Below are 11,171 nucleotides of genomic sequence, written 5' to 3'. Positions count from 1 at the left end.
TCTTTGCCATCCCCATTGCCTCAGCTCTGCACCTGCCTGAACAGTGTTAGTACAGTGGCTGGAAAATAGAGGGTGGGCACAAACAAGGTCTATTACCATGTACTGAAGGAAGCTGCCCTGAAGTGTGACGACATGCTGTTCTTACTCATGCCCTTTAGTGTTAGGTAGTCCTGGGAGGAGCAGGGAGTTGGACTCTGGTGATGAGTTCCTTCCAACTTGGGAAATTCCACGAACAGAAGTGGCCCATGTGGAGATACTTTTTGGGTTGTTTGTATCTTCATACAAGCAGGATTATGAGCTGCAGGGGCATGGCACTTTGTTTGTATGTCACACATGCAACTGTTACAGACAGACTAAAAATTGATTCTTACCTTCTTTCCAGCAGTCCTGAGTACCTGTGTAGAAACGCCAGCAGCACTTGCTTGGGGGGAATATAAAATCAAGTACTGTTTTAAGAGTGCATTGATTTAGTATACATTATCATTGTTTAATGGTACAAGCAGATGTCCTGGTCCTGCTGTAGCCGCAGTGCCTGCGTTTTAGATTCTGTAAGTGCGTGTTCACACACAATCTCTGTCTTTACAATTCCTCTGTTCTTAGAGCAAGTGGGCGATTACAGCAATTGTGCTTTTTTAAACCAAGTCAAGCTAGGTACTTGCCACGTATCCTGCCTGTAAGCTAGGACCGGTAATAAACAGTGGTTCGGAAAAGCTTTTAAAAACTTCTCTGGCTTTTTACTTCTGGGCTTCTAGGCCACCCTACTTATAAATTAAGTCTTCAGCAATTTCTAGCTGACTTTCTTCCCCACTGCTCACTCTTCTAGCCTGCAGCTATTCGTTTCTGTTTCCTGACTAAATCTCTTCATCTTACTTTCTCTCCAGCTCCTGTGAATTATAAACCACATGTCTGAGCACAGAATAACTGGAAATGAACTCCACAGTTTAGGATTTATGCCTTGTTCTTTCTGTAAAGAGGACTATTGCAATTTACAGTCTTGTCCATTTTTCTGCATCTTTGCTTCCTCTGGAATTAAGTTGTGGTAGTATACAAAGAAATCGGCTAATATAAGGGTTCTTGGGTAGTCCCAAGATCTTTCACAGCAGAAATTATTCTTGAGTTAATATGTACTTTATTGTTATCACATGTTACAGACCAGAGAATTTTTATAACTCATAGAGATTAACAAAAAATGCCATTTTAGGTACTCTTTGCAGTCAGTGTATGGTAAAAGGAAATGGAAATAATTCCTTGTGTAAGTTAGTTTCAGCTATAACTTGTGTTATAGGAGGAGTTAATCTGTCCATTAAATTCTGAATGAATGCAAAAGGAATGTTTGGATCCATTCCAGAACTGTCCTAAAGTGTGTGGCTTATGTGATTCTGTGATTATACAGAGATTTGTGGGCAAAAAGAAATAACATGGCGAAGCATATACCTTGTTGTACTTATTAGTTTGTTCCACCCTTTGCCATCTACAACAAAAGATGTGAACAGAGGAGAAAAACAAAGTTCAGAAGCTACAAGTATTTTATAAAAATATTTTTAAATGGAGAGGAAGTTGCCAGCACATCAGTGTGTTTTTTAGTGATATCTGATATTCATCAGATATTTGACATTTGGGTACCAAATTGATCTGAATCTTAAGATACAGTTATCTAATTTACTTTGACTGAATATCTCTGCCATGCATGGTCCCCATATAACTCTCTTCAAGGTTCAGAGAAATCCTATTGCTTGTAGGGAGGCTGGCATCAATCCTCAAGCATTGAAAACAAAAGATTCTGTCAATAACTGAATGACAGGAATATGATTAGTTCCACTGATATAAATCTTTAAAAAAATCACTTAAATTACACACCTGCTTGATAAATCTAATTAAATGTATTTTAAGAATACTAATGTGTTAGTACCAGATAATAGCTCAATAAAGGTTATCAGGTACAGTATCAGTGATCATACATTAAATGTATTAAGATCTGGATAAAAATTAGACCTTAAAATAACTGTCACTAAGTGGGTAAATTGTTACAGTTACACACAGAAGCACTCTTAACTGAAATCTATAATAAGCCTGAATATTTTTCAGTAACCTGAGATTCCTGTACTTTTTTTCCTCAGTCATCTGAAAGTGATTTAAAATCTTTGCTGAGAAAAATTTACTGCTAGATAATGGCACTTGTACGTAATGGTGCAGATCTTTTCATGACTCAGTTATGAAAATGTGCATTTGCAGCTATCTAAAAGTCATTAAAGCTTAAAAAAAGAGGGTTGTATCTACAAAATATAACTGTTCTAGACAGTGATTTTGGAAATAATTTAGAGGTCAAATAAATGTAATGCCAAAGTGGCTAATGCTGTTATGGGTATGTCTTTCTGCTCTTCTATACTGAATGGCTTAGTGGTACTTCATTAACTTATGAGGTATTACTGGAATAACCACATGCAGGGCTGGGAAGTGCCCAGATGCTATGAAAATTGTCACCAGACAGGACGGGCCAAAATTCTTAGCCCTTACCAATAATGGTGTTAAAAGCCAAGGTGTATTGAGAGTTTAGCTGTGGTCTGCAAGTTAATTCTTCCTATGTGCCAATTTGTAGGTTTCAGTTACTAATAGATATGTTGTGCAAATGCATTGTGCTTGCTTATGTCGTAATTTAAAGATACAATCTGGAGCTTAGATAGGACTATTAAACTAATTTTGAATTTCATAGCCCTGGTATTGAAAGCAATATCCTTTGCAGTATAGAATTCCGTGAATGTTACGTGCCTTAGTATGTACTAGGTGACTTCATCGTTTTAGAGATGATGCTGAAGCCCAGGTTGCAGGGCTATGCTTCTTTAAGTATCCAGTGGGATTGTTGTTTGCGTGCCTGTATTCTCACAAATCACTTAAGTTTGGCTTGCTTTGTAGCCTGGGATAACTTGGTGGATTAATTTGTAAGATGTATCTGATTAACTTCTTACAAACTTCTGAATGAAACACAAAGGAATAATAAATGTTATCCAGCCCTGTGTTTGGAACAGTTGGATTGTTAGACTACTGATCTGTATTAGCATGAAGATTTTGCTTGGAAATTCCTTTTCTTTAGCTTCGTCTGTCAGAATCAGGGACACTTTGTGGTTTCTTGTGCTTTTTCAGGCCATAGAAGATTTTTCTCCTCCAAGTTCCTTAAATTGTAACAGGGGTAGATAAGGCTTCCCCCACGCCCCGCTGCCCCCGTTTCCCCTTTTCTCTACACTATAAAAGAGAGACACCATCTGACAACCCTCCTTGGGATAGTGTGTATAATTCCAGTTGCCTGTGTTCAAGAAAGATGAGCATGGGACAGAACTGGTGTACCAGAATACTGGGAATTGCTGGTGGTGAGAACACGCAACTCTTATGAGCAGAAACTTCAGATCTGGGAGCAGTTGTGGCCAGAAAAGGATTTACTGAGGAGGCTGAGGTGGCTGCAACTTCCCCTTCCCATCTTTAGCATTGCTTACTGAAGCACATGCTCCAAGGCATGTGATGGGGGAACCAGCTATGCAGCTCTTCCATCCTGGCTTTGTTTATGTGGAGCAGGAAGAGAAACCTAGAAAAGGAAAGACTGGTTTAAATTAAGACAGCACTGGTGTAAGAACAGATGTCCATGGATGTGTTTAAGTTCAGACACGTGAGCTTTAAACCCTGTCAGGCCAGCGTTTCAGAGTGATTTGTTGAAAGGGGTTATATGGCATACTTGCTTATGATAATCATGTATTAACATAATGACCTGAGGATCTCGTGCAGCACCATGCTTTTACGAAAGCTTCCATCTACAATAAGTTGTCTTAAGATTTTTGTAACAGATTTCAGTCTAAATTTCCCTTGCCTTACAGAGTTCTGTAGCAGTCCATGGTTGTTAAGGCTCTGCCTTTTTCCCTAGGGATTCGTATGGAGAGCTGTACAGTTTGTAGAAATTCTCAGCTTTTTTTCTTAAGGTTCTTAAGAAAATAATTTGAAGTGAAAGTAACATGCTTTGTAGTAGAAGTGCCCAAGTCCATGACTGTACCATTTCTGTAGTAAGTTTTGTTACAGCTATAGTAGGTGAAAGCTTAAAAGAAGCTGATGAATTCTGGGTTGGGTTCTGAATGCCACTGTCTTTATCCTGAAAGGAGGCACCAAGGGGTATGTCTGTTTCCCCTCAAAAAATCCCTCTCTGAACTCTGATCTGACAGGCTGCCAATAACTGACCTCTACCTGTTCCTTCCTGTTAAATATTTGTTTGTGAATTATATGTTTTCTGGAGGTTTTACAGAATCCAGTTTTCCCCCTCCATTATCTCTGTATTCAAGACAGCATTCTCCTTCAGGAAAATATTTAAGCACGTGCTTATCATTATTCAGATGTTAAAATGCAGGTGAGGTGCTATGCCTGTGTGATTAGCAAAGGGTCGATTTTGTTTGAGAGCCATGTAGTTGCTATGGCCAATTAAAATTAAGTGGAAGTTTCACTTCGTTTGGAGGGGGGAGAGGGTGACCTTTCAAATGTATTTAAAAATATATATATACATGCGCAATTTTATTGAATGGCTTTTTCTCTTCTGTCAACACATTTGACTTGGATGTACCTTTGCATCTAGATGAAAAAGAGAAACTACATCCTTTGATATCAGGCAAATTCATGCAAGCTTTATCTTGGGCAGCTGGTGAAGGAAGTACTTTTCTGCAGCGCCTGTTTCTCAGCTGATAAATTCTGCTTCACGCAGGTGGTAATGGATTGTGTATTTTTAAGGTTTATCAGGATTCTCGTCTGTTAGGGTTTCATGTTAAGAACTGTGGGAAATGTTTGTATGTTTAGGTTTTCTTAGTGCTTCCTAGTTGATTTTTTTAAAAACAGCTATAACACTGAATCAGATAACCTGATGAATCTGTCAGAATTGGAAATGTGTTCTAAAAATTGTGTCCACTATAAGAATGCTCTGATTCAATAAACATTTCTTCCTTTAAATATTCAGCAATTAATGCTAGATGGTTTTATTTTAATGTGCCAGGAAACATAAATGAAGAAACAACTGCTGGAATTTGATGGCTCAGTAACACACAAACTTATTGAATGGGCCAAAGCAGTTGAGCTTGATCCCAAATATCCTGGGTATTCATGTATGTTGAAATAGATTATGGTAATGGTTAGCAGATTTTGATAACACATTTTTACATGTTTTCTAGGAGAAAAGACATTGTACTGTGTTAGGAGATGGGTTACTTTTAGATACTATTAATATTTTTCATGCAAGTTCTTTGGCTTCAAGATTCCAAATAACAGGGAGTTAAGGCTAACTGTGTTTTTAAAATGTTTAATAGATAAAAGCAAAGCATGGGAACAAACTTAAGTTGTTATCATAGTTATTTAAAACCCCAGTGCAGAACTGTTGCCTGAGATTAGGTTCTGTACCAGAATAATAAAACCAAATTGAGAAAGCTGTATCTTTTGCTGCAGCTACATAAAGGTCAGTTCCATGATGGATAAAGGTCCTGTCCTTTCCAGGATGCACAGGTGTCTTGTGCGTGCTCAGTAACTCTGGGATGTTCTGGATGCATTAGGTTTATTGCATGTACTCAGATGAGCCCTAGAGAATACAGGCTGTAATTCTGATGTGCGGGTGGGATGTTGGATTTACGCTGCATAGCCTGTATGGTTCATCTGCTTGTGCTCTGTACATCTGGTGCATCTAGTAACTGTAATGGGGATGGTAGATATCTGATAATCCAGTGAAAAGAGAAAAATTAAGTGAAATTATTTTGCCAGAAACATCTTTAATTTACAGTACTACTTATTAGAAAAGGGCAGTTGGTCATTTCTTGGCTGATTTTTGTGATGCAGAAAAAATACGTACGTTTTCAAGTAAACATACAACAAAGGAAGTAGAACAAGCATTAATGTATTCTTTTAAAAATTCACTCCAGTAAAAAAAGTATGGATCTTTTTACAAGAAAACACTGGCCTGATGAATAATTTCTGCTCAGATAAACAAACTAGCATATGTTTATGCTATTGGTGCCAGTCAGAAAGATATATTATCAGAAGTCCTGAGGAAATTTGTGCAAAGGCCGTTAAAGGTTCATTTAAAAAAAAAAAAAGTTATTTAGAAATAGAGACAATTTGTAAAATCCTCCAGCCTTGCTCTTGCATTCTCATAGTATGCAGGATACATTCCAAAATACTTTTGTCTTGAACGCCTGCAAGAAAGATTTAACTTTCTTACTGAAGAAGATATGAAAAAGTCTTAAGTGCTTCCAGCTATTGCAAATTACAGCTTCAGGTAGTTAAACTCCTGCTATTTTCAAGCACCCCTCTTTAGAGGGAAATACGACATAAAATATTTCAGGAATTTAGTGTTTCAGATACAGTCTTTGTTTTAACTAATATGTGACAAATTGTATTAACTTTACTCTCTGACTTTTAAGTATTTTCTCAATCCAGCTTTCTTGTTCCTTTATGTGTTTATATAGCAAAGAAATTAGTTGAGTATCAACTTTGGTTCATATCTATGTATGCTATCTCTTTTACTTCCTCCTTTCAACACACTTGAATTAACTGTATGTAATTAGAAGCATATTAGATATATTTGTTAACAGTACAGATTATGTGATCCAGATCCAATAAGAAATCTGTTATAGCTTGCAAAATTTTACTTATAGGTATTAGGGCTAGATACTCTGATACTTTAAAGAAAATAAACTATTTTCCCCTCAGCTTTTATGTCCTCAAAATGAAGCCATGGGGAAAAACTTTAAAATGTAGTTGAAAACGAACATTTTCATTAGGTACTGCATCTAGCATGCAGATTTTTGTAGACTGGAAGACTTCTCACACATTCTCTACAGATGGGACTGTATATCCCCTGAAATGTTGTGACCCCTCATGCTGAACTGCCAAAACTTCTCAAAAGAGATGAAGCTGTGAGGCAGAGCAGGAGTCAGCAAAGGCAATGGCACTGAAGAGGTATGGACATTATTCCAGTTAAATGTTTCGGTTTTGGAAAAGTTCTGGGTTCTCTAAAGTGTTGAACTTTTCAGCTACAGTTAGAGATTTCCCAAGAAACCTGACACTCACTGAAATACTTCTGCTGTTAAAATTCTGTGTTAACTTTCTTCGACAAGCCAGCTGATACGAACTTCTGTCTTTTTTTTTCATTAAAATACGAACTTCTGTCTTTTTTTTTCATTAAAATGTCTTACAGCTCCTCTTTCAGTTAATCAATTTAAGAATTGGATATCATGATGGAGTATCTATCACACCCCTAGAAGAGTTGACCTAATAATTAGTTATTCACAGTGGTTTATTTCTGCCATGTACATCCCATTTAAATTTATCAAGACTCAACTTCCTGGAATTGTTTTTTGGTATGCCCATATCTGATATTAGAACCCCGTTCTAGATAAGTTCTTGCTGTACAGATACTGACAAGCTGTTGGTAACACTCTCTGTATTTATATTAAACTGACTTTCTTCAGTCTGTCTCTAGAATACAAGTTTTCTTGTAGATTTTTCTTGTAACCCTTTCTGAAGCTTTCCTATTCATTAAATTCATACATTAGGGAATTATTTTTTTATGGTGATAAATATTTTCATAGCAATCTGTCTTTATGCCAAGATTAGCAATGAAATTCCTGGTTCTTAAACTTTGTTGTGCAGAGGGTGGGTGTTTTCTGGGAGTTAATAGCTTCTGAGGTCCATTTTAATGGAGATTTTCTGTAGAGTTTCCTACCAATGTTTGTGTTTTTCTTTATTGTTGCCCTTAGGGCCAGAAAATTTTCTGGTGGATTCCCAAGTCGTACAGTGAACTTAAATGGAAATAAAGCCTGTGATAATGATTGGTATAAACAACTGACACAAACATTAATAAAGCGGTGTAAACAATTGACGTAAAATATATTGATAATATGAGGTGTCCGTTATCTCAATTCTCAAACCCTTTGTAGCATGGTGACCTTTTAAAGATAATTTCCTGAGTAACTACTTCTCGTTATGATCATTGTAGTCATTATAAGATTGTTTCAACCTTTCTTGTAAACATATGTATCCATATACGTGCTGTGCCATCAGTGACAGCTGTGCACAGGGCTGTTCATTAGATGCTTACTTAATGAGCTGTGGATTTTTAAAATTCTAGTAATTTCAGAGAGATGTATAATTGCATGTGCAAATGCCAGAAGCAGCAACTAGCTGAGTCGCCTACTCATCTGTTGAATATCTTGAGTGAACTGCCAGGTAGAAGAGGGAGCTGAAAAGTATCAGTAGGTGGCAGAAAAACACTAGTATCGTAACAGAAAAGCGTTGCTTTACCTGTGTAACCAGAACATGATGTCTCTGCCTTTAAAATATTGTAAAGCTTTGATCTTCTTTCTCTTCTTTGAGCTCTAGAGCCCTTATCAACATTGTCTTGACAACAACCTTTTCCTCTATTGCCATATTACTGCTCTCCAGCTAGTACAAAATCTGCCATCTGAGGGAACTTTTCAGATGCTTTGATGCAAAGTGGACAGCTTCTTTTTCTGTGATGCTCAGCGAGGACTGAGAGCTGGTGAAATGAGAGTGTTCACAACACTGAGAACCCTTTATCTAACACAGGAGTTCCTCTAGGATACTGCAACTGCAGTTTGGAATAGTTATTTTGCTGTTCTGTGGGTGTGTTTTGCTAGGTCATTTTTGTATCAGTCTGAAACAGTGAACTCTGAGCTTAGGACTCGAGTCTTTAATCTGCACAGCATGGTCTTGCATCTAGCAGTGCTTATTAGTTCAAAGGGCAATGCTGTATGAAAATGATGTGTCTGACTTCCATGGGCTCTGGAAATGATACGGCTGTGTCAACACTATGCTGTGTCTTGGGCTAAGAAGATTGGCTAGATCCAAGTTATATGAGGACCCAGTTCTGGAATTTATACCTGCAGCACTATTGTTGCTCAATCAGTCTGCCAACAGTTTTAGCCTTGTGTCCTCAATTATCTCATCTTTGCATTTTGATAGGACGCGTCTTAAGTATTGTAATGGTTGCTTATATGAGAAAGGACTGGCTTGGATCAGTTACAATTCTGTTCTCAGCTCCTCTGGAGCAATTGAAAGTAATATAAAATTAAATATAAAATATTCCTGTGGTATTTACAAAACTCCGTAGGAGGTTTAGGTGTTACAAAAGCAGGGTGGTAGGATTTTTAAATGTTACGAATGATGATACTGTACAGTGTCCAGTAGTACATATTATTTACAACAACTACAGTGGGTATTATTGTCTGTGAGTACTCTCTGTGTCTGTGTATGTCTTAGAGCTGATGTGAGGACAGCCCCCCACTTTGCTACCATGATTCCAAAATAGCCTTTTCCTGAAACCTTTTAAGGAGACACTTCTTTTGTCTTACTGTGATGGCCAACAGTGAAAGGTGGGGGCATGTTTCCCTCATGATGAGGAGAGCACGAAGACCTGAAGGAGGAACTGAAATGAAGTTTGTCTGAGAAACACAAAGTTAGAGAAGAATAGAAAGTTCAGTTACAATATTTGGATTATTCTAGTCAAGCTCCAGACTCTGCATTCAGCCATAGCTAATGCCTATCGTGAGAACATACACTGTAGGAAGTTTGGGAGAAAAGAGTGACTTAGGAGGTATTTGGAATATAGCTGTGTTTGCCATAAAATGTTTAATCTGTTACTTTACAGGTTACATTTATTTACATTACCTTTGTCAATTTGAATAGGATCATGCAAAGTGAATTGCAGAATACTCGAGGTCTTAACATCATAGAATAGAAACATATAATCATTGAGCTTGGAAAAGACCCTTAAGATCATCAAGTCCAACTCTAAACCTAACACTGCCAAGTCAATTTCATTTTACAAGTTCCTTATATTTTAATGTTTAAGTGCATTGGTCCAGGATTTCTCTTCTGTTTCTGTGAGACTACAAGACTATAAAAGACTGTTTCCCAAGAGAATTTGTCACAGGATGTGTCCTCCTGGGAAAAGTCCTCTACTGTTCTTCTCTTCAAGTGTTGATATCCTTTTCCACAACTTAGTGAGTAGAATCCTTTGAGGAAGATATAAACAGTTATTATTTCCTTTTATGTCTTATGATATAATGTGATTCGAATGGATTTAATACCTTAAATATGATCTCTTATACTGCATTAAAGTGATTTTATGTAATGCCAACCTTTGAGAAATATTACATAATTGTAGTGCATTTCATGTGACTGTACCACAAGTTTTACTTGGATAGACCTTGAATAAGACATACATTTCTGACAGAAGTGTGTGATGGACAGAATTTTAAAGATAACACAATTTTTAACCATCGTTGCAACAATCAACCCTCAACTATCATCCACTGAAAACAGTTCAAAATAATTTAAACTGAATATCCATTTAGTAGGTATTTTTATTCACTAAGAATTGCAGTATAGGATGGATTAATGCCTTGGAGTACACAGTATTATCTACCTATATGATTTTCCTCTGTAGTCAGGCTTTGAAGTTACAAATCAAAGTGATTTGTATGTTCTGGTTTGTAGGACACTAGAAAGAAACAGTTCTTCAAAGAGCATGTATTTTAAAAGAAATGTAAAGCACAACTTCCAAACAGAAGAAATAATAACTTGTGGTTTTAACAACAAAGGAAGAAGTTTAGTAATGAACTGTATTAAAGGCCCTGAATCTGCCGCAACAGCTATTGGATGTTTATCCTAACTTAAGTATGTATGAGTTTATTTTATAGCATCCAGTAAAAAAACAACAACTTGTAAAATCAGTCTTTGACTCACAGTTTAACACTGTAATTGATAACTTGCTGGTAGTGACTATGGAAGCTAATCCAATAAAGCATAATTTTTATTGTAATTCCTATAGATGCTTTTTAAGTAATGTGGATTGTGGTTCATTCACTACTATTTATTATGTGCATACTCTATTTACATGTATTTTAATTTCTGTAGTTCCTTTTTGCTTGATTTGTATCTTTAATACCTTATGGATTAAACACTGGATGAAAATGATGTTGGTATTTAGAGGACATCAAAAGTAAAAATTGCATAATAAATGTAAATGAGGTGGGAGATTACTGAAACAATCTGGTTTAAGTTAATTTAAATTCTTGCAGAATAATTATTTGCTTTACAGAGAAGAAAAAAGCAAAATCTTTAATTGCTAGCTAAATACA

This window comes from Falco cherrug, chromosome 9 (genome assembly GCF_023634085.1).
Source record: "Falco cherrug isolate bFalChe1 chromosome 9, bFalChe1.pri, whole genome shotgun sequence".
NCBI classification, from domain to species: Eukaryota; Metazoa; Chordata; class Aves; order Falconiformes; family Falconidae; genus Falco; species Falco cherrug.
This window is presented reverse-complemented; position numbering follows the sequence as displayed.